Source organism: Nipponia nippon, unplaced genomic scaffold (assembly GCF_047370975.1).
Source record: "Nipponia nippon isolate SJK-2023a ecotype South Korea unplaced genomic scaffold, ASM4737097v1 scaffold_6, whole genome shotgun sequence".
NCBI classification, from domain to species: Eukaryota; Metazoa; Chordata; class Aves; order Pelecaniformes; family Threskiornithidae; genus Nipponia; species Nipponia nippon.
This window is the reverse complement of record NW_028262380.1, coordinates 73,038,641-73,064,884: the sequence shown is the minus strand read 5'-3', so window position 1 is coordinate 73,064,884 and position 26,244 is coordinate 73,038,641. Positions and strand designations below refer to the sequence as shown.

Genomic DNA, 26,244 nt, shown 5'->3' with positions numbered 1-26,244 from the left:
ACTGTCCTTCAGCTAAAATTTTGTCACTGGTTATGTCGTTTCTGAAGAACTATATTAATCTTCTAGAAAATACCGAATTCATACACATGACATCCAGTAAGGTTGCTTGATGTGGCTGCCATGTCAATACCTCTCTTTACACTGATTAAAGTATTTCAGGGTTCTATGTAATAGTTGCAAGCAGCAGGTCTCTTGGAAACTAGCTGAAAGAAAAGTTAATTTATTTAGTTGGGTCTTTTCACAGTGCATTACTCATGGGTGTTGCAGAGGGTGTGATGCTTAAAAATATAGGTATCTATATGTATATATCAAGTGCTGACTAATCTTTAACACATTTTCAGCCCAAAGTTTATGCCAACAGTTAACTGGGATCATAATCATGTGCCCCAACACATCTTTACAAGTATATTACATTTGTCAGCAGACCCTAAGGAATCAATAACGTACCTAAAAGTGGTCATGTTCCCTTTCATTGGCTCCTGAACACTGTTTACTATTGAATTTTCTGATGTGCAATTCCTTCTCTCCTTCTTTTTCTCAATCTCCGGAAAAAAATTAAGGAAAACCTAGTTTCTGGACTGCAAATTCCTTTCTTTTTTGAACTTCTCCAATTTGCCCGTGAGCCACATGAGTTCTCAATTGGATGCTAAATATAAGCCTACATACAGGGAACAGTTCACGTTAAATAAAAGATTGCTTAAAGTCATAGAATCATGGAATCATAGAATCATTAAGGTTGGAAAAGACCCTTAAGATCATAGAGTCCAACCGTTAACCTAGCACTGCCAAGTCCACCACTAAACCACGTCCTCAAGCACCACGTCTACCCTTCTTTTAAATACCTCCAGGGATAGAGACTCAACCACTTCCCTGGGCAGCCTGGTCCAGTGCCTGACTACCCTTTCGGTGAACAAGTTTTTCCTAATATCCAACCTAAACTTCCCCTGGCGCAGCTTGAGGCCGTTTCCTCTCGTCCTATCACTTGTTAACAAGGTGTGATTCAGATAATTTTCAGTATAATGGAGGTTCAGCCTATTTAAGTGAAAAGTGGACTTTCTTGGGTGGCTAAAAATGGTGACCAGCATCACAATATTAGTCACTCATGCCTAGCCTGAAAACTGCAATTCTTCTTCCTTCAGAGAATTCACAGCTTCTTGTGAATGAAAGTCTAAGTCTCATTGAAGAGTGGTCTTATTTTTTAGGTGTATTTGAAAATAGTGCTCACAATAGTTGCATTATTCTTCAGAAAAGTTCCTACCTAATTGAATTGTCTCATATTTGGGCCCTCCAGCCCCCATTTGGTAATATTTTAAAAGCAAATATGTATTGAAGGAAAGGTTTATTAAGTCATTTCCTTGGTAACATACTTCCTAATGAATCCTTTCATATAATCATGCATATCTTTATAAATATATCCTGAGCAATAAACCATGATTGAAATTAAGTAAAATACACTCTTAAGGTTGATTTAATCTCTTTTACTGAATAACCATTAAAATGAAAATTCTCTCATAGAATTCTCAAGTTAAAATGAGGAACATGGTAATAAACATTGGGTAATAAAAATAAATTAAAAATTGAAACTTTATAATACATTTTCCTATCAAAATGAAAGTGGCAAATTGAAAACAATAATGATGCTCATCCGCAGTTACAACCGAACATCTCAGAATTTGATTTACAATTAGTGGCATCTTGAAAAAGAGCCATCATTTTACATTTAAAACCACTACCACTCAATCCATCAAGTATTAAAATCTTGATGTTGATTAATGGCATTCTCTCATGCTGTTTCTCTCAATGAGGCTTCACAGAAACCAATGCAATATTATTCAGTATGAAACTAGTATGTTATAAGGATGCACACCACCTTGGTGGCCAGTTCAGTCGCTACCACTGTGTTCGTAAGCAGCAGGTATTTGGTGGTTTGAGAAATTTTAGTGTCTTCACTGGGATAAAAGTATAGGACATACACTTTGGTGGCTTCAACGTTATATTGGCACAGGCTTCAAGCACCTGGAGCAAGTGGGCTGAATGCAAACACTGACTGCATGAAGCAGATTTCCAGCCATGGTGCTCTTGCCTAACAAGCTGCAGTGACCGAGCAGTACCATTCTGTTTTTCTATGGAAGCATTGTTATCAAAAAAGGGCTCAGGAACTACTAAGATCCGTTGGAGTTTGTACCACTTGTGCCAGATGAAGGTATAAGGCCTGGTAGCACAGAGGCTAGTCTAGGCAATTTCCCTAGCGGCATTTCAGCTTTGTTCCTACTGCTGAGTTTGTCTTAGGTGCTGAGCTATGAGGTTTTGTATCCCATCCAAACTGCAATTACAATGGCTGATACTTATCCTGCATATTTTTTATTCACATTGTTGTTCAGTCCCACTTGCTGTTAGTATCACCCCTTTTTCTGGATAAACTAAAAGAAACAGAAGAGCACGATTTACTTTTTCTTCCTCTTTCACTTATTCTATTGCAGAGCCTCCATCTGGATTTGGAGAACAGTGAGGAGAAACTAGAGAGGACAGAATATAGATACCCTAAAAATTGTACCTGCTACATCAGTTCAGACTGTAAGTAATGCAATTACTTACTTTTAATTTGTAGAAAAGTAGTTAACAGTAAACACCCTTTTTTTACTACTATTTCTTTTAAATGTGGATATGTCTGAGAACATTTGCAGGTTGCCCATTTCAAAGAAAATCCAGTGTAGTTAATAAACTTTTGACGTGTGTAATGACTGAGACTAAAAACTTTCTTCTGTTAAAATCTTCGGGAATCTTTAGTTCATAAGAACAAGTAGGCACAGACACTCCAATTTAAATAGTAAAAATAAAAAAAAAAAGAAGCAGAAAGCATTTAAAAATATCACCATAGTTGCAGGCTATTTCATACCTTCATTCTTTAATGCTTAACAACAGTTAGGTGCCAAGTGTCTCCTTCGAAATACACAGTTATTTAAATTGGACAAAATGCATTACTTTTGCCATATATAATATTATGTAAAAATAAGCTTGAAATAAAATATTTAGATGCTAAGATTTTATTTTTTTAATAACATTTTTAAAATGCATTTCTCAATAGGTAAAAATGCCATTCCATCCTAAGTATTATTTACTCATTTGAAGTGGCTTTCCCAGCTGATAAAAAAATAATTAAAGTATAAAACCAAATTAGTAAATATTAGCCAAGCTCTTATACAATCTGACAAATTGATATTGTGCATTACATTGTGACTAGATCAATTAGTATAAAACAAACAATGAAACAGTCTATTAATGGCTGCAAAGAAGCTCTGATTTTTAAAAAAAAAAAAATTTTTTGAGCCTGTTCCTAATCCTCCAGGAGCTTGGACATCAACTTCAGTGGACAGATGATAAGATCTTTAATGCTTTGAAAATAGCCCTTGTAAAAACTTTTTCAAAAGAATGATCCAGTTTTTAATAGTAATATGGAATAGCCATGACTAAACAAGCAAGAAAACATCTTCAGAGTTTAAGTCAGCTACACCCTTTTGTTTGAAGTGACAAGGCCTGTCATTAAACAGAAAAATTTTGCTTCTCCAGCATAACAGACACACCAGCAATGCGTTCTCACATTTTCACATTATTACCTTTTCACATATAATTGGTTTCACACATTTTTGAGGAGTCTAAGCTGAAAGCTATTTGTTTTCTCCCTAACACGCCCAACCCTGCACCATCACAAACACTTCTAAAAAATTCCAATACTTCAGTGTTCATCTTATGAATATATTCCACATCCCCAACTACTGCCATGCTGCTTTACCTCTGTAGCAAGTTTTTCCTTCGGTATCATGCTTCCTAATATAAACTTTCCTTTATACTGTTTCAAAGTACAAGACTGGCCTCCAGCATTGTCGTATATTGTTTCTCTCCTTTAACTTAATCACCATTTCTTAACCTTTCTGAATAAAACAAAAAGGAAAATGACTGTTAATTGCTGAAAGAAAATATAATTTGCAATATACACACATAAATTACACAGAGCACATGTTAGTCTTCGGCTTAATTCCTTTCAGAAAACAAGAAACTTCAGAGTAAGAGCTGTGGAGAGAGAGAAAGGATAAGAGGAAAAGCAGAGGAGGGGTCAAAGAGAAAAACAATCTTTATTTTTATTTCTAATAATCCATAAAATGTAGTACAAGGATTCAATAAAAAAAGGAGGGGGAGAAATTAGAAAGTAGTTTCAGCAATTAGATAAAAATGGAAATAAAACATAGGAAACTAAAAATCCTCCAAACAGAAGAAATATGCAATCAGAGCTGCACATGAGAAGATATGATCCTCTGTAAGACCATGGCAGTGGTAGGGAGAACGGTATAGCATGAGGCAGCATGTTCGCCTGAGTAAGGAATCAAAATACTCCAATGAGGTGTTGGTCATGGCCTCAAACCCAAGTGGGAATGCTCCAACAGTATCTAATACTAAGCTTTCCCTTTATTCATAGCATATACGGATGTATAATTAGGATTAAACCCGTAAATAGGGTAATATCTGGTACAGGCAGTAACACATGCAGTATCAGGTATCATGCATGTTTAGAATATACATAATGCATATATCAAAAATTTCTAACATTCACAATATAGCATATACTCATTACTTACATATATTATTAACATATATACGGTCCTCCGGTGATCGACTGACATCAGATTTTTAATGCTTCCTTGGTGCCTTATTTGGAGTCTGATTAAACAGAAAAATCTTCAGTGTAATTTAGTAAACCACAAATGGGGATAGTACTACTTGGTACTTAATAGTACATGGACATGCCAAGTGCTCTACCTGAAGGAGGAGGACACAAACACTACTAAAGACCCTGGACAATATAGCTGGGAGACACGAAGCAGGCAAGCGAGTCTGGGACCAAAGAAGCAGCTACATTCCTGCAATTCCTCATCCCCACAACCAACTCAAGTCTCCTCCACTCAAAATACAATAACCAAATGAATTCTGGTGTCCCCTAAATACCTAAATTTGTGTCTCACTACTCTGGGCTGTGGGAGCAGGTCAATGCTGTTGCACTGCAAGTCCCGGACTAAGACAGCCAGATAGTTGCCAGCCATGAAACAAGGGAGAAAAGACAACTCTGACATAAACACAGGACCCGCGTTCATTCTCACTCACTATCGATAGAAACAAGAACGAGGCAGCTGGATAGCCCCCTAAGGGAGCAGAAACGAAGCAAGAAATGTGACAAAACCACAAGACATGAGAAAGAAAAGCCGAGGTTGTCAAGGATATGACAGAGCCTGCAACTGGACAGAGGAAGCTCCACAGCAATTACAAGCCTAAAAAAAATCTGAATGATAGCAATGGGAGATCACAGAAGAAAACAGATGGAAGGTCCTGGCCAAAGAACATCAAGGGAAAACACAGGTATCTAGATCCCACTAAAGTGGTCAGGCAGTTGGACTAGATGATCATTGTAGGTCCCTTCCAACTGAAATATTCTATTTTATTCCATCTTAAAATCTTAGACTTTGATAACAAAGTCACACTACAGGTAACTAATTACACTGCAAATCACTCCATTTCCATTTCAGTGTCTGATGATAAGCTAAAATAGCTTTTTTGCCCTTGTGAGGATGATTCCCTTGACATCCTCCTTTATGGAAAAGGATAAAGGAATCTAAAGTCAGCTGGGAGGGGGGTCTCAAACAGCGGTGGTGCTCCCCTGGTGTGCAGCTTCCCCAGCCACCGCCCTTATGTAACGTTGGTTAGAAAATTCTCCTCCAGGAGCAAGTGGAAAATCACCTCTGTCATGTCCCCTGGCTACCATATGGCACACCAGCTTGAAGAGACAACAGTTGTTATCTGAAGAGCCTCACTAGAGGACAAAATCAGGATATGAGCAAGGGAGAAGATGTGGGATTGAATTTTCTGCCTGTAAAAGGTGTAAATCTCAGGATTTTCACTTGCAGGTGGATATCCCAACATATACAAGTGCTTAGTGAAGAATTATCCCAGAAGACCAAATTCATAGCAGGGTTTATTATCTCAGCATATCCTATTCATGTGATAGGATGGTTTCCGAGAACCTCAAAGAAACCTCATGGTTTCTGAGAACGCTCATTTGTACAGAGATACTCTAAAATTACATGGCAAACAGAGCAAATGCTTCCAAAATGCAGATGAGACCAAAAAATTCCCACGTAGCAGCAGGTGCTTTTACATATCAGCATTAAAAAAAAAAAAATTTAAAACCCACATTTTTTTCTGAATAAATACAGTCAGTATAGCTGACAAGAGAAAAATATAGTATTGATGTGAAGCATTATGACTTTAAATTTGTGAAACTAGCACTCCTTCCCCACCCACACATCCCTCTAAGTCAAAAAAATATTCTCTAAATTATATACTGATGACACCGGGAACAAAAGACGCCTAATCATCCTTATGTTTCTCTGTCATGAGATGAAGGAGTTCCTATATGGCATATACAGCTGTATAGTCAAGATACCTATCAAACACGTTAATAAAGTAGAAAATTAAAAATAAATTAAATGCCATTTTGTAATCAAGAAATTAATGTTTCTGCTTTTCTACGTTTCTCAATGTGCAGTTTCATTTACTCTCTTTTCCTCTCTAGCATCTGTTTTGTTTCATTACTCTTGCTAGCTACTTAATTTCACTGAAAATAAGGATTTTTCCCTTCTTAAAAAAAAAAAAAAAGCAAGCAATCCTTTACCACTCATTACATTTCCTTAAACTTCATCATTCTTTTCCCTGTGTCAACCATTTTGTCACCAAAATTACTTCCTCTTATACTCTTCCTTTACAAGTAATAGTCCCAATCTGATGATCTTTTGGAAAACATTACCTCTCATAATGGCGTGTATGAGTTCATTACCTTATCTCTCCTAGTTATACTATCTCATCACAGGAAACACAGTGGCTTTTGAACTTCAAAACTTTTTCAGCCCTACAGGAGCCGATGAGCAAGGGATTTTTTTGTCTTTCTTTGCGCTGAATCAGAATAGATTTACCATCAGCTTGACCTGGAGATTTAATTGAATCATTAAGTAAAATTGAATGCTTGTAGAAAATATGTAAAATAGCGTAGTGGTATGTAATGTAATGGACTCCTTCAAAAGCTCTTCTGTACAACTCTGCAGATGTTAAGAAGATTATTTATTTTGCCTTAGACTTTCATTCTGTCTGTTCTTTATGTAAGCTTCCAGATAAATTCATACAAATTCTAGGGAGACTTTTTTTTAACAAAATTCTTTGTAGCATTTACCAATGATAGTTCAGTGTACTTAAGGAAAAAAAAAAAAAGCTCATTTTCTTTCTTTCTGAAACCCATTGATTTCCAAGAATTATTCTTTACCTCAATTAATATCTATAAAAGTATACCTTCACCATAAATATGTATGTACTTTTATAGATTTCTAAAATAGAGCTTTAAAATATTACTAAGAAAAAGCAAAAAGTATGTTGTATTCTGTATAAGATACCAATTTACCTGTCTGACCTTTGATTAAGTATTTCATTAGTCTTTCAGTCCTAGCAGGAAGCATTCTTTAGATATAGCATGTATGATTTATTTCAGGACAAGAAATCCAAGTTAAAACAATTTTCACATCTCCTAATGACTTGGCATAGTGGAGAACCTTCCATAGATCATCTTATGGTAGACATAGTTCTCTGATTATTCAGTGGTGGGATTTTAGTTGTTATTCACTGAAGATTTTTTTTATTTATTTATTTTTAATTTGTGCTGGCAGTTGTGATAGGGTGATGTACTTTTCACAACTTTCTAATCAATATGAGTTTTGGAGAAGGTGGGGTGAGGATGCCTTATGCAACTTCTTTTCCCACTTGAGTCACTAACTCCAATTTTGCATGTCTTCAATAATGACTTGGAGTTGAGTGAGAGGAAACCATAACATATTTGCTGCTATGTTCAGTCCTTCCTCAGTTTTGCTTGCAGGGAACATTGGGGATTCTTCAAGCAGTATTTCTTCTGTCTATACTCAGAATAGCAACCATGCAAAATATCTCTGCATATTTTAGAATAAGGGTGAAACTGTATTACATCTTTTAAATGTTATTGCCATAGTTCTAGGTTTAATTTTTAAGAGTTTTCTTTCCACCCAGCTTTTACTTTCAATCTTGCTTCTTTACTACACTTCATTACAACATTCTTTCTTTGGTTTCTGACGCCTTCTTCATAAAGTGTCTACAGCACCTTCTTTGACACAAGTCTTTTGAAAGCTTTCCTGTCTGAGAAATTCCTTTTCTTTCCCAGATTTCCTTTCTGGGTGCTGCTTTGATGAACAGTCAGCCTACCTTTGGCAAACAAGTTGTGTTTAGCTTCTTTCAAGCAAGTACTGTCTTACCTGTTGCAGTACTTGTCACATACTGTGGGAAAGCTAATCTTCTCTGGACTTAGGCTAAGTATTGTAGTCTGAAATAAGTAATATAGCATGAAGAAATACTATAATATTAACATCCAAACTCTAAAGAAGAACATACCACTTTTTAGAAGGATATTAATTTATCCAGCTGTCAGCAGTTGTCCTAAACATATAGGAAGACAGACAAGAAAGATGGTTTACTTAGACAGCTTCATTACATTAGTCTACTGAAAGTTATTAATCCTTCCTTAAAGAAGGGCTTCCGTCAGGCTCTGCTCCTTGGTAACAGTTCACAGACTCTTCTCAAACAAGGAAGGCTAGAAAATGCTTCTTGTATGAATCATGAGCATCATCAACCTAAACTGCCAGTTCTTGGGAAAAGTTGTACAAAGTTGGTTTCTGTTCAAATTTTATCAATGAAACTGAAACATAAGGGACTGAACTACCTGTTCCTGGTTATGAGGACACATCATTTTTACTAAAGTCTCTTGCTTTTACTTATGTTATTTTCAGCTACAATTGTCTTCACTTCTTCAAAGCCAATTGGGTTTTCTGGGAGGCATGAAGAGTTTTTTCCCCTCTGAAGTGGCTTATAGGTAACTAACATAAGGGACAGTTCCTTTGACTTGAAAAAGAGATCAGCCATGTCCTCTCCGTGTCTTGATATGAGTCAGAATAGACTGTGAAATTAAGGCATTTTTTTGAGCTAGAGAAGTTAACCACATAGACTACTAAAATCCTTCTAGTGGAGTTTGAGTCTTGCATCTTGTTTTCCATTTCTTCCTCTTAGTGAAGAACCACTTGGCTCTTCACCTTAGCATATCTGAGATTCCCCCTTCCACCAGGATCTTTTTTCCCCATATCATCTGATACGAAAAGTTAGGCAAATACACCTATACAAGCAAAAATATCTAAAAAAAAAAAACTAAAATAAAGTTTGTAACAAAGATGAGTAAATTTGGTATAACAAAGCAAGCCTATTGTACTTAAAAGATGCTAAATAACTGGAAATGCCTACAAAATAGCCACCTTGCAAGTTATGCTTTTATGTACCCTATAGGAAATTACTTAACTGAGGCTGGAATTTTTACAAAGCTTTCTGCCATTTTTAACAGCAGCCACTTTTTCACATCTATTTGTATGTTCTAAGTCAAACCAAGAGCTGAAGGTGTATTCAAGAGATCTTCTTCCAGCTGTTTGAAGTTACTACTCTGAGCTAAAATCAATGTTCCGTCAACAATCTATTTTTCAAATGTAATTTTAAAATACAATTTCAGCTGCTAACTTCAGGCTGCCCTTATATTCTTTCTCCTTGCCCTCTTCTTTCCTTAAATCTGCCACCCATTCTATCTCAAAAACTGAAAATTAACTGAGACATTATTGCTTAAATGCACTGATAACTATATTGTTTAGATTCAGCAGTGATTACCTATTGCCTTCTCACAGTCAAATAGGACTGGAGTTTGTTTCTTGTCAATGCTTGCTGTCTCTCTGAAAACCTGTATTTCCAGCCGTGAAATAACAAATAACCAATCTTCACCCCTTCTCTGTCTCCTGAATTTCCCTGAACTTTCAAATGTGAAAATTAAATATCTTAAGTGTGTCCGCAAGCTCTCATCTTACTGAGACTTTTTGGTTTTTTAGTAAATAATTGTGGAGAGCTGTAATGTTAAATGTAAGTATGGAGGGGAGAGGAAGGGAGTACATAAAGTGTGAAAAGAGATCAGCTGAGAAGGACTCTAGTACTCAATAATCTTCTATCTTTGCAGGTAAAATTAAAAACTTAAATACCTATATTAACACAAAACACCTCCACCTAGCTTGAAAAAAATATATCGATCTCATTTTTTCTACATCCTTACCCTGTTTCTCATATTGGTTCAGAGTTGGTGGTCAAAGATGTCTGCTGTGATTGCTGGAGGAATTTCACTCCATCACCTGTAAGGACTCCGGCTACTCCATATTCTCCCATGTACTGTCCTCACACCCATCTCTCCCAACAAACACAGGTCCTCTTAATCCACCAGTGGAAAAAATCAACCTCTTTTTCTGTTTGTCCTGCATAAGTAGATCTCTGTTAAGTTGAAGAAGTTGCGGATGTGCTGTCTACCCCTACAGAGCTAGTTGCAGAACTGAAATATGTATCAGTCAAGTATAAAGATGCTTTTCATCCCCTTTAAGACTGCAGTTTCTAAATATATATTTTTTTAAAAAGGTCCATGTGAGAGTATTTAGCTGTGAAAGCTGCTTCATTTTAAGATGCGAAAATCAGAGTGAGAGACTGTATCTAAAGCCAGACAATGATGTATCCGTACCTATCTTTATAAAAACAAGTCTTCAACTACCCAGCTTGGAAATGTAACAAGATTCGTGATACTTTAGCTTTAAAACTGTCCAATGATTTTTTAATCTATTTCCTAAGTGTACAGCAGCTAACTGGCAGACTGACTCCTTGATTGAGGAAAGTGCTTTCATGAGATGATCCTCAAATAATTAAAATCCTCAACTAAGGGCCTTGCTCTGTCCCTGCATTTATAAAAGCAAGATACCCACATATTTTTTAGCTGCATTTTAGGTAGTTTTTTTAGCAAGTAAAAGTGCCTACAAAGTAAGCAAGCTCCCTGTAAATTTTCATCGTCCTTCATTTTAGCTGTGCTTAAAGTGTCTTTGAAGAATTAACAGAAACTGCTGTCAGTGAGAGAAACCAGTGGATTGCATAAATAAACTTCAATTTTACTTCCAGGAGCTGAAAATGAGAATAAAACCTGTTTCTTTCAAACAAATGATTTTTTACTCTGCTAAAATGCAACCTCTGACTGAGTCACCTCTGTGAGTCCTGTGATATCCAAAAAGGAGTTAATCAGCTTTCAGTAGTGCTAGAAGCATCATGTTGCATCCCTGACACTAACAGCAAATGACAGTATAGTCTGATGATGTAATCCTTCTAACTTTGTCTTACATTATTACATCAGAGCACCCTGCCTACACAGGTACAGGGGTAGATCAACTGCATTTCCAACTCCGTCATCAGTTGTTGGTACGTAAACATCCTCCAACCCCTGTAGCTCCAATGCAACATTAATTTTGCAACATTAATTACTGATGATAAATATACTGGGAGAAAAATATTTGAATGCAATAGTTACTAGCACATGTTAACTTTTATCTGAAATCAGTACATATTTTCATATTTATAAAGATCAAGATACAATATTTGATTATATTTTTAATGGCGTTTTGGAGAAAAATGTGTCATATTTCTTTTTTTGCATTTTACTTATTTTGCATCTTATTTCACACATTAAATTTAAAATGAAGTCTCAAGAAACACTGGCTTAAAAATACCAAGCATACAGAAAAATCTTTTAGGGAGAAGAAGAAATTTGGAATTGTGACTTGAGCAGGACTTGAGGGGGAAGGGGCTGTTATTTTGATAACTACAGAACATCCATAAGGCTCTAAAGATGATAATAAGGATTACAAAATTTCTCACTTTTTCTTCACAGCACTTCAATAATCTGCAAATAAAAATGAGGATAAGATATTTGCTGTTAGGAACCTGGAATTCAAATAGACCAGAAGAGGCACCAGTACTATGTCATTTACATTATTACTTGTACAGGAGCTACAATCTTGTTTTTTAAATAGGAGAAGCCTCCAGGCAGATATTATAAAGAATTCTGAAACCAGAAGTACAATTAGGCCCAGAGCCAACAGCCTGAAGCATGACTCAGTCAAGGGACGTCAGATCATAGATCAATATCTCTGATAAAAAGAACAAAAGCAGACTTAAGCAGGCTGCATACAGGCAAAGAAGTAATGAGTAGCAATATTTTCCTAGCCTGAATCTGAAGAGGAAAATAAATTGAGAAGTATGATACAACAGTCATATGTTGATATTATTGCTATATTCTTCTGGGGAAAAAATCCTTTCAAAATCAAGCTAGGTCGGTGCTTTTTAATGCATCTATATTAACTACGAACCTTAGTGATTTAACGTCATCTTCAGACCCTATAACTACAGACCCATATACATAACTTTACCCACATGAATAGTCTCAAATATTTCAATGGGATAATACGTACACCGAATACACAGCCAATATTTGTCTAACAGGAACAAGTACACTGTAACATGAATAAATAATGCTTAATAAAAGGTTGGTTTTGAGGCAACCTTATGTTAAAAAAAAAAAAAAGAGTTATTGGGTCATTTGTAAGATAAGTGTGTTCAAACACGAACAGGCACAATCTGCTGGGGTCATTTCTTTTTGCCTCCATCGCCTGAGCCGCCACCTCTGAGGGAAGGGAAGCTGCTGAACATCCCTTCCCCAGCAGCTATGGAGTATAAAGGATCATCTGCCGTATAGACAACATGCTTCACCCAGCGCAAGTCCTCTGCTAGGTTAAGAGACCACAGGAGCAGTAGGCATGGCAAAGCCAAGAGAATTTTTGAAGGAGGCAAGTTTCTTTTTTAATCTATAGAAACATGACAGTATTCCACATTAAGTAAGTGTTGTGGTTACAAATCTCCTTTGTTTTTGAACTTGCCTTAAGCTGCTATTAGAGTACTATTTCCTTTTTTGACAATTTGCTGGCGTCCTGCTAGCATGGGTGAAGTCATAACTAAATTCCCTTCTTAGGACTCACTCTAAACCCGATGGGAAAGTAAACACCTTTGCACAATGTTTTTTAGCTTGTGTGTTCCTCTAGTTGCTTTTGCAACACAAGCAGCTTTGCTCAGCAGCAAATCCTATTCAAGCAGTTATTGTGATTGCCTGCACTAACATGAGACACTCATTTAAGAAGATTACAAAATAATGATGAAATTGCAGCATTACAGCATTGTAAATCTCATCGGTGAGGACAGAGAGGAGCTCTCAGAAGGTAACAGATTGCTATTTTGAGTTTCTCTGTTTCCATTATCTGACTTCTCTGAACACAAGGAAACTAAAAAATCTGATATTTTAAACTTAATTAAATACTACAGAGGTAGCTGTGTACATTGCCTATATTGTAGTTTAGAAGTTTAGTTTCACCCCAGAGTTAACAAATGAATAGCAAGTGATAAAAACGCTATTTATTGTACCAGCAACTTGTTTCATAAACATGTATGTTGCCACTTTAAATTACCTTGCGAAAGCTAGGCCACATCAGCTTGCGCATCAGGCATTTTTGTACTATATCAGATATTTGGACTGGAAGCACTTAAAACTATCAAGTGTCAAACAGCTGAAAGACCCAGTAAGATAGCCAGTACTTTAAAATTATATATTGTCAGCAAATATTCAGCAAAACAAAGTCATTAACTTAGATTAATAACTGTAACCAGATTGGGGAGACACCAAAACCATGGGATTTAAATGCTGGATTGCTCTTACTGCTCACATGAGAGGCCCAGATTCAGGCAAAACTGAGGATGACTGAAATTATCTAAAACTTCAACATCATCATGAAAGCAAACCTGCTGGTCTTGCTGCAGGACACCTCACTCCCAGCAGATACTCTCAGCAAAATATTTCCCTTCTCTTCCCCCTAATTCCACACCCTTGAGGAGTTCGTGCTGTTCTGTACTGTACTGCAGTCGCGTGCTCTGCTGTGAAAATGTGTAAGCTGGCTTCCTGCAGTACAGTGTAGTAAATGATTAAAAAAAGAAGAGTAGCAGTTCTCAGCTTGGATGTACTAGCGCTATGTAAATTTCTAGCATCCTAACAGTGCTGTGAGTTACTGAGTATTCAGTGCTCTCACTTGCCCTGGACACCTTTTCTGAAGCAGTTTCTATAATCAAACTAGAGCAATTTATGCCCAGATTCACAAGTGGTTCATCCATCCAGGCTCTCACTCAAAGTATTATAAAACACATTACCATATGTATAAGGCTTTATGTACAGATATTATATGTACATTCATACATAGATATGTTTTAATTTAACATCCTTTCTGAAAAGGACAAATCTGAGCAAGTGAAATCCTTCTCCTATTGAAGTTAATAGTAAATAACCTCAAAAGTAAGCCAAGATTGGGACATAATGAGAAAGATTTCTGGACTTTTTTCACAATTAAACTTAGGTGAGGAGCTTTTTGGGGTGACTTTTCTGCTGAAGGTAGTGGAAATAAACAGTAGTTGGTGACGGAAAGCTATAATGCACTGCACCTTTACCTCTGCATTGGCCCTCGGAGCAAGGAAGGTACTCCAAGGACATGAATCTGCTAGAAAAACTGCATCTCTTACATGCAGACACAAAACAAAAAAAAAAAAAAAAAAAAGAATGTAGTTATCCTTTCTCATTTATCAGGAATACTCTAGCCATGAATAGAGCTCCATCTGAGTTATCTGTTTAGGTAAATTATCTTGGAAGGATTTTTATATTATACAAGTAGCTGAGAGCTGGGTTGCATCTCCCTGCAGCCAGCAGGAGCACATCATCTCTGCACTCCCAGTAGGTTGCAGGTCTCTGCTGCCCCAAGACCCTCCACTCTGGGCCTGCAAAATATGCAACTATTATTAACAAACTCTTGACTCAATTTGTTAAACATTTCAGGAAGATGGTGGCAGAGTGTGAATTTCCATAGCCCTCAACAGCAGCTCTCGTGGACAATGCATGCCCATTTAGAATTTTATCTTATTTCCATCCAGAAAAGAGAGGGTGTTTTTTGATATGAGATACTTGTAGGGATTGGCTAGTAAGGAAAACACCCTAAGCACTTATTTTTATTGTAAGGCACAAACACTTTCAAAATTCTTGATCTGGTGTTCCTATTCTGGTCAGTTTAGTTTTCAAGTAATTTAAGAAAACATATCTTTATAGCTTAAAAATATGCCTTTGAAAATAGCCTTTATAGCCAAATTTTAAAACAGCTGAACTACTTTGAAAAAACTTAATGATTTACAGTTACAGTATCCTGCAGTTACAAGGAGCATTTCACCCTAAATGTAGATGTTTTTCATTTGAAAAACAAAGTTAAGCAAAACCTTATTCTGCTTTCAGATTTCAAATGAGTTTTGGCAGACAACATATGTTCCCCAAAAGCATACTTTGGGGACTTGGGCCTTGACAGAAGGGAAGCACTAAAAGGATGAGCAACCAAGTGATATATTCCATCTCTGTTTTCAGTAATGCTATCGTTTTGTAGCATTTACAACAACAAAAAAAATGATTATTCATAAAGCAACAGCTGTCCTTCTCTTCAAACTACTCTTAAAACTCATCTCTGTCATGATGTTTACAAAAATTTGACAATGGTTACGCAGATGATATTCTGCAGTTGCCACTTATTTCAAAAATGAGAATCACTTCATCCTTAACTAGTGTTTCTTCTGTCTCCTTTTTGTATTTGCCTTTGTAAATAGGGACTATATTTTGCTATACATTCCAAACATGTGGGTAATAATGGTAGAGACTCTAGATATTAAAAATATTAAAGAAACAGGAAATAAAATTATGTTTATTTTTACACTAAAATGCAAGTTCTCAGTTATAGAGAACTAAGCAAATGAGAGGTAATGGCTCCTGTATTTACACTAGGTAATAATTTACTCCAATAAGTTATGAAATTGCATCTAATTGTTTCTCTTAGGTAACATATTAAAGAATCTGATGTGTGAAATCAGATTTATGTGGCAAGTTGAAAGAAATCCACTGAACAGGTCTCTCCAGGTATCATAGGAATGCTAACTTTAAACTGCAGGATAGGAACATAATTAACAACAAAAAAAAAGTGTTTCCAGCACAACCCCAGCAATCATTTTTGGGATAGATCACAAGAGAATTTCAGGCAAATAAAGAACTCTTTAGGTATATTGCTGAGGTTCAACAGTATCAAAGTAGCTAGTTTTCATCAGCTGCCATAAAACCCCTTAGCTACTGCTATTTCCATCACAAGTCATATAAAAAACACACTTGATTTCAAGACTGGTATGCTTACAGCTCCAGGGGCAAAGGCAACAAGATTCATCTATCACCTTGTCTCCACCTAGTACGGATCTATCTGATAGGTGTTCTCAAAATATCTTATCACACTGGATTTCTTAACACACAAACCGCGAGGAGATGTGGAGGTGAAAAAAGCTGTCCTAAAATGCCAGTGCTTCAAGAACCCTTCTGAACACTAGAGAATCAGGTTTGAAATTTTGCTGAAATTTGAAATGCCTCTCTCTGGGACAGGGATTTCTAACTCCCAAGACAACAGCCCAATCATCAGGCCATGGGCATGCTCTGACAAAACTGGGTTTCTCCAATTCTGAACATATAGAGACAGGGAAGGAGGGAAAAGAAATAGAAATACATCTTCCATCCATCTAAAAACAACCCAATGATCAGATTTTTTCTTCATATCAGTGAAGTGTTAGAGAGCTGTATAAAATATTCTAAAGATAAAAATCTCCTCTGAATATGTATATAAAAGCTTGAATGATTTTTGGAGTATTTCAGCAACTTCAGTGGTAACCCATGAAGTGCTGGGTTGAAATTGTTCAAACACTAGCTAATATTCAAATAACCCATCGAGACTGTATTTGCAACAGACTGGCATCATGAAAAGAATTTTGGATAAAGGAGAACAGATGAAGAGAAATAGCAAAGAGAACTCAGAGGAGCTGTCAAAGTCCCCCAGGACAGTTTTAGACAGAATTAGGACAGCATTTGCAGGGAAAGTTGTTGTTATGGACACTGAAGGCTCAGCCCCAGCTCCGTGCAAAGGAAGCAGTCAGAGAGGAACCCGGCTGTTCAGCTCTGATCAGAAATAAATTTCCATTTAATTTTCCCATAACCTGTTGGTTCCAAATTTTAAAGTAGAAGTCCAGCCTCTGACCAGACTTTAATCTTGGATACACATCCAGGTGAAAGAGAAAAACCCCCAGAAGCACTCTCCCTAGCAAATCTGAACAAAATTGGGATATGGAGGCACATACAGAACACCGATCTATGCTTCAGAGAGACAAGAGTTAAAGTACGACACTCCAAGTTAAATACTGACAGATACCATTGGGTAGGTGCCAGCACAGGTAGAAAGACACCATCTGGGAAGCATAAGTGATATTTTGGCAAAGTACATCCCCTCTGCAAAAGACGATGGCACATGGCAGCTTCACAGCCTCAGTGTGGTGTTTCAGCGCTTATCTCAGCATCCCTGCTGCCGAATCCCAACTGTAAATCACAGCACTGACTTGTACCTGATTTTCCCATGTCTTTGGTGAGTGCTGTAGGCACTTTCTCTCCTCCACAGTCTTCGTGGCCCAAAGCTTGGCATAATTAATCTTTGATTAGAGATTAAAAATAGCTTTAGAAGAAGTAATCAAGGCAGATGGTTCCCAGAATACCATAGACTGTGGTGTTGGGATACTCTTAGTGGAAGCAAAAAACTTTTGAATTCTCCACCAAATAAGACTGAAATTTTTATAAACTCCAGTGGGACATTAGGCCATGGATGCAGATGATTCTTTTTGCAATGAAAAGGGGGATAAATGGGCACAAAATCCAAGGGGCACTTTGTTGTTAGGATCCTCCAGCACAGCTGGGTGCAGTACACTGAGAAGCTGGACCCTAACTTTTCATTCCAGCATTTCCTAATGGTTAGCTTCAGACACCTTCCCACCCCAGCCTCTGTATCACAGTCTTAGGGACCTTCCAGCGCACAATGTGAGGTTACTCAGCAATGTGGGTATCCGAATTTCAATAGACAATGCAGTGTCCAAGAGTTAGGGCACACTGTGACTTTTGTAGCTTGAGCTTTTAGCCAGTACTCAGTCACTGATTTATTCTGGAGTGATACCACAAATATTTTGAACCATCTGCAGAGTATGTAGTATTGGCTAAACAGTCAATTTATCAAATTATTATATTTCAAGGTTGTAGAGCCAATATACTCTGGCTTTCTGACAGAAAGTGGGAGTAGGAGGAGGAGAGTAAATATTCCCCTTAGTAAGCACTAAGAGACATCATTATAAATACACATGGAAATACAGAACACTAGAAACTAGCAACCAATTAAACCCCTTATATCTCTCTGTTTCTTATCTCTATCTCAATTCTTATCTTATAAAACCTTTGAATAGAAAAGGAAAGACCATTCTAAAGGCAGTAAGTGGAGTTTGAGGTAGATAACTGATTATAAAGTCTCCAAAGGCACCTGGGGCTCTCAGAAGTAAGGATATAATTTAGAAGTTGATAATCTACCTCCGAGTCCTTCAGCCACAAAACTCTCCACATTGCTCTAGGTGATCTAGAGATACTGGCAGCAAGATAGTCACCTCAATTCAAACCTCCATAAAATTGCCTTTTTCCTTCCAGAGAAGGGAGTCTTGCAACAGCAACATACTGCACAGCATGGAGCTGTGCACAGACACTTGGCCTTTCAGTAGTAGCCAACACATTAGGCCAGTCAGCCTAGAGTAATCAAAATGAATTTGACACAATGAAGTGATGGTGTAAATCCTACTTTCACCAAAAGAAAGAACTTCAGTTATTTAGGCCAGTGCTTACTATATTAAGATTTTAAGAGGCTCGCTGGCTAAAGGCCAGGTAGATACCTACAGCAACTACAGGCACAAAACTTAATTGTACCAAAATGCTTCCCTTCTTTAAATCTGGCTCTAAAATTACAGTACAATAAAACAAGCGTATTGGGTTTCTGTGGCAAGGTTTTGGTAGCGGCGGGAAGGCTACAGGGGTGGCTTCTGTGAGAAGCTGCTGGAAGCTTCCCAAGTCCAATAGAGCCAATGCCAGCCAGCTCCAAGACAGACCCACCACTGGCCAAGGCTGTGCCCATCAGCAATGGTGGTAGCGTCTCTGGGATAACATAGCTAAGAAAAAAAAGAAAATAAACCAAACTGCGCAGCTGCAGCTGGAGAAAGGAGTGAGAATATGTGAGAGGCACAACCCTGCAGACACCAAGGTCAGGGAAGAAGGAGGGGGAGGAGGTGCTCCAGGTGCTGGAGCAGAGATTCCCCTGCAGCCCCTGGTGAAGACCATGGTGAGGCAGGCTGTCCCCCTGCAGCCCGTGGAGGTAACAGTGGAGCAGAGATCCACCTGCAGCCCATGGAGGTAACAGTGGAGCAGAGATCCACCTGCAGCCCATAGAGGACCCCACACCAGAGCAGGTGGATGCCTGAAGGAGGCTGTGACCCCATGGGAAGCTCACACTGGAGCAGGCTCCTGGAAGGACCTGTGGCCCCATGAAGAGAGGAGCCCAGACTGGAGCAGGTTTGCTGGCAGGACTTGTGACCCCATGGGGGACCCACGCTGGAGCAGTCTGTTCCTGAAGGACTGCAGCCCATGGAAGGGACCCACGCTGGAGCAGTTCGTGAAGAACTGCAGCCCGTGGGAAGGACTCACACTGGAGAAGTTCATGGAGGACTGTCTGCCATGGGAGGGACCCCACACTGGAGCAGGGGAAGAGTGTGAGGAGTCCTCCCCTGAGGAGGAAGGAGCAGCAGACACAGTGTGTGATGAACTGACCACAACCCCCATTCCCCGTCCCCCTGTGCTGCTGGAGGGGAAAAGGTAGAGAAATGGGGAGTGAAGTTGAGCCTGGGAAGAAGGGAGGGGTGGGGGGAAGGTGTTTTAAGATTTAGTTTTTATTTTCTCATTACCTTAGTCTGATTTGATCAGTAATAAATCAAACTAATTTTCCTGAGTCAAGTCTGTTTTGCCTGTGATTGATGTCCCCGCCCTTATCTCAGCCCAGGAGCCTTTCATTATTTTTTTCTCTCCCCTGTCCAGCTGAGTGATAGAGAAGCTTTGGTGGGCACCTGGCATCCAGCCAGGGTGAACCCACCACAACACGACACAGTGATGTGTCAAACTGCAACAATAATTTCCCTAAAACTAGAGCTGGCAACACACTGAACATTACTGGCTTGCATAAACACCTCTTCTTCAGATGGTTTAATGCACCGTTCAACAAGTCATTGCAGGCCACTATGAACTTGTGTGTTTTTCAGGCAGCAGCTGTTAGGAAGCCACACAGGTCTACATGTAAATCACACAGCTGCAGACTTCCCAGGAGAAATTAACACAGGTCAGACCAAGATATTCCTTGTTTTAAAGGAAGGAAAGGAAATGTAAAGCTAGAAACTACACCTTGTTAAAGTAATGCTGTAGACTTAGCACATTTTCTTTAACTGACTAGTTAAAGTTCACAGACCAGCTTCAGTTAAAGAAACTGACTGGAAATAGTGGTGTCTCAGTTTATTTTTTTTTTCCAACGTGCAGCCTCAGGATGGGGTAAAAATGCTTTATTCAAAACTACATTTTAATTAAAACAAGACAAAGGGGAAGAGAGCTTTATGCATAAATAAAAATGTTAAAGACAGCAACACCTGTCTGATCCAAATTCCAATTAGATTGGGCTAAGTTTGAATTTGAGAGCTAGATTTGGGTTAAAGTGCAAAGGTTTAAAAAACTCTTTCAAATTCATGCGAATTTAGTCACCTCAAAGAACAAGTTTCACCTGTTCTCTGAAGACTTCTGGCTTTCTGGATGAAAATGTGAACTTGGCCGCTCTCAAAAGAGGAGTGTGTTACGGAATTGAGACAAAAAAAATCTTAATGCTAAGTTCAGGCATTTAAATGCTTAAAAGCTGAAATGCTACTCAAAGCTGGTCATGAAATTCTAGCAACCTTTGACAATCTGGTAGTTCACAATAATTAAAAAAGTTAGATACATGTTTCCCAGAATAAACAGTTTAAGTACAAAGAAAACTAATGAGCCAGAATGCTCTTGAAAAAGAAGGATGTGTGTTTCAGAGAATTTGTGTACACAAAAGCTTCTAAACTGGCATTTATAAATTTCAATACATTTTTATGAAACTAAAATCTTCATGAAGAGCTCTAAAATCTATACTGTCCTGTTGCCTCTCTCCCTGTAATACTGCCTATATCTTCTGAGCACAACATCTAGACCTTGTCTTAGTTTAGCTTTAATGAGTATTAAAATAAACTGATTCTTCTGTGTGCAGCCAAAACAGTGTTGCAGATTGAAACTGGAACTCACTGAAACTGCTGATTTCAGCTGCATTCATCTGCCTTTAATTAAGATTGGGAATACCTGTGCTTGCAGCAAACTGTCCAAAACATGACCTGCTGAGGAAATCAAGTAACCAGCATCAGACACACTAATTGGAAATTATTTTGTTCATTAGGAGGATAGGAGAGAAAATAAATGTGGCAGAGCAATGGCTCCGATAGAGAAAAGCAGCACCCAGGCAAACTCCGGCGGGACAGTGCTACAGGTGATCCCTTGGGAGAGGTGGGAGTGGTGAGAGCCAGAGCTGTGACCAAGCACCTCCTTTCCTCCTGTGTTCAGGGAGACGCCACTTTGGACATTTTTGAGAATGAACGGGAGAGCACCAAAGGTTAAGCCGGTGTCACAACACAATGTAGAGTACCTTGACTGTTGTCCATCTCTGCAGCTCAAGGGGCTAACAAGGAAGAAGCTTTCAAAAGCCTGGGCACTTTCAGTTATTCATATCCCCTTCTCTCAAGTATGTAAATGTACTAAAAAAATGCAAATACATTTTTAGTCATCTTCACACTGTATGCATATACATATATAAAAATACACACACAGACACACACACACGATGTCTCTTTGGAACCCATAAAAACAGATAAGCTCTTCTTAGCACTGCTCCAGAGCCTTCTGGAATTACATCGATCCTACACACATGCACTTGGAGAGGATGCCGTCACGACAGAGACCAGTCAACCCGCAGCACACCACCAGTCAAGCAGAGGGCAAGCAGGAAGCTAAACTGGGTCCTTGCTCCAGAGTGCCTGTAACTAAAATACAGGATGCAAAGAACTAAAGGAAAACTAAAGCCTCACAGATACTGGGAAAAACAAACCAACAAAAAAACCCAAAAAAACAACAAACCAAAACCAACAAACAGGTGTCCTGTTCCAAAACTTCTACTTTTAATCTATAAAATGGAAGCTTTTGATGGACATCAGGTTGCATGTCCCTGGAACGAAATATGGATCTATAGCTTTTATGAAAGTGAAGTATTTCAAAGAGGGCATGAAGGAGAAAAGACATTTAAAATATAATAACTCTCTCAGGAGGAATCTCTCTCAGTTTCAGTTCATGACACTGCAGACTTTGATGCTGCTTTGACAAATATTTTCTCTAAGGTGAACTATAAATTGCTTTAGTTTTACCATATTTTTTTCACTTTTAGTTTATGTAGGAATTGCACTGAAATGACCACCTCTACTCCTTTCAATCGTTCAGAGACTGGAGAACAAAGACCATTTATTTTTATTAAACTGCTACCACTTCTTATTAAGATTATCCAGGCCATTAGCTCATGACAAAAATATCTTGTTCAATGTAATTTTAATTTTGACCTGCAAGAAAGAGCAGAAGTAAATAAGATACACTTGAAAGAGCAGTGTAAGTTGTATTTCTTACTTTCCTTTAAAAAAAGAAAAAAACCACACCAGTTATTTGTCATTCTGACAAACTAATGAAAGATGCCCTGATATTTTCTCTTTATTCTTCCAATTTGGGAGTGGCCTGCAATTTTCAAGATCTTATTTTAAAATTTTGTGTCAAGTTCTTAGCTTAAAATTTTTTGCGAAAGGCAAGTTATGTCTTCATTCCACATTGCTTTGCAGTCTCAAAATAGTCATCTAACATGAAAACACAGCCAGAGCTGTAACAAGCAGAGCTGCCAAGATAACAGCAAGAAAATCCATCTTCTACTTTTACCTTGGTGCTAAGACGTATAGTACACCATTTTTAAATATTTTGTTTTAAACGGGATATTTAAAATCTAGATTGAGAAAAGGATAAAACAGGTGATAGCAGCTCTGCTGCCTGAAAAGCCTCATGGCCCACAGACACAGTTCAGACTTTTTTTCCTCCTTTAATGCATTAGGTTAGGAGAAGTTATTTCCCTGTTCAACCAACTCACTCAGTTTTCACTTCATGCACAATTCTTATGGTCTGCCATCTTTATCTCCTCCAATTTTCTCCTTCCATTCAACTGCTGACATTCCTTGAAGCATAATGTAATGGCAACTTACACAGTGGTATCAGAGAATGCTTTATTTCTTTGCTCTTGCTCTGTTTAACAAGGAATACTTCTTGTCTTTTTCTATGCATACATTGGGCCTTTTCTGTAAAAGGATTGCAGCTCTTCAAGGCTCCATTTGAGCTGTGAGATTTTCCTCCAAAAGTCCCCTAAAAACCTATATGTGTAATTGCACCTTCCACTGTTTCAATGCTTTCTAAGACCCGAAAGGACATGCTTTCCTTTTTAATGGAAAACTTAGATTTATTTTTTTTTCCTAATTGTGTAAGACTATGGTTTCTGGTCTCTATTTCAAGAGTTTGTAGTTATGAACTTTTACCTACAGGAAAAGTTGTCAGCAGTCAAGCCCGAAATTTACTCATTTACACCTCGAAGAGCAGCCAATATATAGAAAGGAAAGATCCCCCAGTTCTGGACTCAAAATGCTTTTAACTTTCTTAGAGGATGGGTGTAGAGCCGAAACAAAATTATATAGTTTCAGTAAAACAAATTAAAGAAACATTTGAGACATTTCTCCAAACTAGTCTATAAAATATATACTGGTTTATCATAACCTGGTATAAGTGGAGATTAGCGTCTTTTTCTTTAAGTTCACAAAGAAAGGTAAAAGAATGCAAGCACAGCTAAGAAGGTCAAAAAGTAAAAGCAAACTACACTGTTTCCAGCACTATAAAAGCAAGTATTTGATTCAGAATAACAGTATTTCAGAAAAAGGCTTTTTTTCATAGATTAATTTCTTTGCCAAACCTGTTCAGCACAGGGCTGCAGGGAAGCATTTTCAGCTCCAGCCTCGTTTTCTCAGACTTGCAATTTGTGTATTCAATTTGAGAGCCAAGAATTTAGTATCCACTAACTAAAGAAACTAAGAATATAATGATGCTAACAAAAACATCCAAAGCAAACCCTACCTCTGTCCTCCCGAATGCAGCAGTCTTCACAGAAGAATGTCAAAGAGCTGTTGAAATAAAGGCCATCAAACCAGTAACAGTTTCTCCAAGTGTTATCCTTTCTGTAGTGTTCATTGAAGACCATTACACAGCTTTGCATCCTATACGTAGACAGAAAACTTGACTGCACAGATATCACGGTGTATCAAACCAGGTGGTATTAATGAGACAGTAACTGATGATAATCTGTGTTGCGATGTTTAGATAAGAAGAACCAATTAGACAGCCATATAATTAAGGATGCTGAGGACAAAACTGATATCCCAGACCACTTGTGGACCAGTTATCACAGTAATATGGCTTAAAATAAATGATGAAATTCTAGTTTTAGACTTTTTTTTCCTGTTATAGAAGGTGGATGAAGCTTACAAATAACAGAACTTCTTGAACATGATTAAATGTTTAAGAGTAAACAAGTAGAACTAGCTTGTTTGATAAAATGGCACATTTTGATGCAATTATGATGAAATTGCCTTCTTGGTATGGAAAGAAATAGAGAGATATAGGTATCAACAGTGGAGTTGGTTGGTAAATCTTAGTCTTCTTCCTCAGGAAGATATTTATTCATGAAAAAACTCCTAAAATGAGAGAACAATAGACTGAATTCAATGCTATTGTCAGTGTAACTGGGGCAGGGAGAAGAAAGGAAGCTTAAAAGTTAATGAGAACATTTGAACATTTTCAAAATAAAACCCAAAATCCTGTATTTCAAACAAGAAATTACTTCTTAGCTAATATTAAGACAGTCAAAATTAAAGACTAAGGAAGAAAAACATTTTTGTTTCCTACATGGGAACATGTTTGCAGGTCTCAGATCAGGGTGGATTTTTTCTTACTCCTCCTTCCCTAAATCAGGACAAATACTGTGCTAGGAAAGTAACAATTATCCTTCACTGGTCTGTTGAAGTGAACAGTATGGTATTGTTATAATAAACAGCGTTAACAAAATGAGAGCCAAGTCTTTTATTCACTCAGCAGTTCAGCTGGGAGATGGATTTCCTAGCAGAACTTGTTTAGACTGCCGATCTCCACATGATTAAACAGGAGGCTACTGATGGTAAATTTAAACATTTAAGTATATTTAAAGGAAGGTAAGACTAGAAGGAGAGAGGCAGCATCCACCAGAAGACAGTGGTTCACAGTTTTAAGTGATACTGTAATTCTAATACCTGGACATACCCAGGCATTCTGATTAGTTGCCATACACACTGTTAAGCCTAGACTGTAACTCCAATCTTATCCCTTGGCTGTGAGCTCCTCTTATCCAGTTCCCTGCCCTCCTCACACACCCCAGTTCAGTAAATAGTATTGTACGACATGCTATGGATTTCCCTGTCTTTTGCTGAAGTAAAAGCAAGGAACAAGAGATCAGTGATTCATATTTTAGGAGGAGATATCAAGAGGTGTGGCAAGAGTTGATCTTTCATATTCTTGTAAACTAGTGATTTTTTTTTTAATGAGCATCTAAATGGACATTTTTATTTACTGTTATGTTAATGACATTATCCCAAATATTTCTGATACCTTTCTTATAGTCTGCTCCCATTCTACCCCAAAGAGTCGTTTTAAACAGGAAATCATGGAGAATACCTTTAGACTTTACTCTTGTCACTGCTTTTGGACTCTGCTCAGTTTGAGCCAGCAAGAAACTTCCACATTAATCCTGTGCGCTATACACCATACTTCAATACAAAAGTAAAAATTAAGTTTTAACCCTACTACGTTTAGGCTCCTACATGAGCCACCTTAAAACAGAAAAATCTTTTTTAGACATACTACTGAAGTGAATAATGCTCTCATTTTCAAATCTAACTCTTACTCACCCCTTCTTGAATTTTGAATGCCTTTCAAATGACTCCTGACCTCAAGTT

At 37.8% G+C, this 26,244-nt stretch overlaps 1 long non-coding RNA gene across 7 annotated transcripts in view; it reads right to left on the bottom strand.

Annotated features, from left to right (window-relative positions):
* Window positions 1–17,574: 17,574 nt before the first annotated feature.
* Window positions 17,575–26,244, bottom strand: part of LOC148051560 (uncharacterized) — a 46,870-nt gene continuing 38,200 nt past the window's right edge. For 2 of the 7 annotated variants that reach the window (XR_015699822.1, XR_015699826.1), the window contains 2 exons: window positions 24,335–24,497; window positions 20,604–22,170 (listed from right to left, as the gene is read on the bottom strand). This is a non-coding gene — a long non-coding RNA (uncharacterized LOC148051560). Of the gene's footprint in view, window positions 17,647–20,603; window positions 22,171–22,629; window positions 22,738–24,334; window positions 24,498–26,244 lie in introns of those variants that run through there. The other 5 variants (XR_015699821.1, XR_015699825.1, XR_015699823.1 and 2 more) reach the window with 4 other exon arrangements.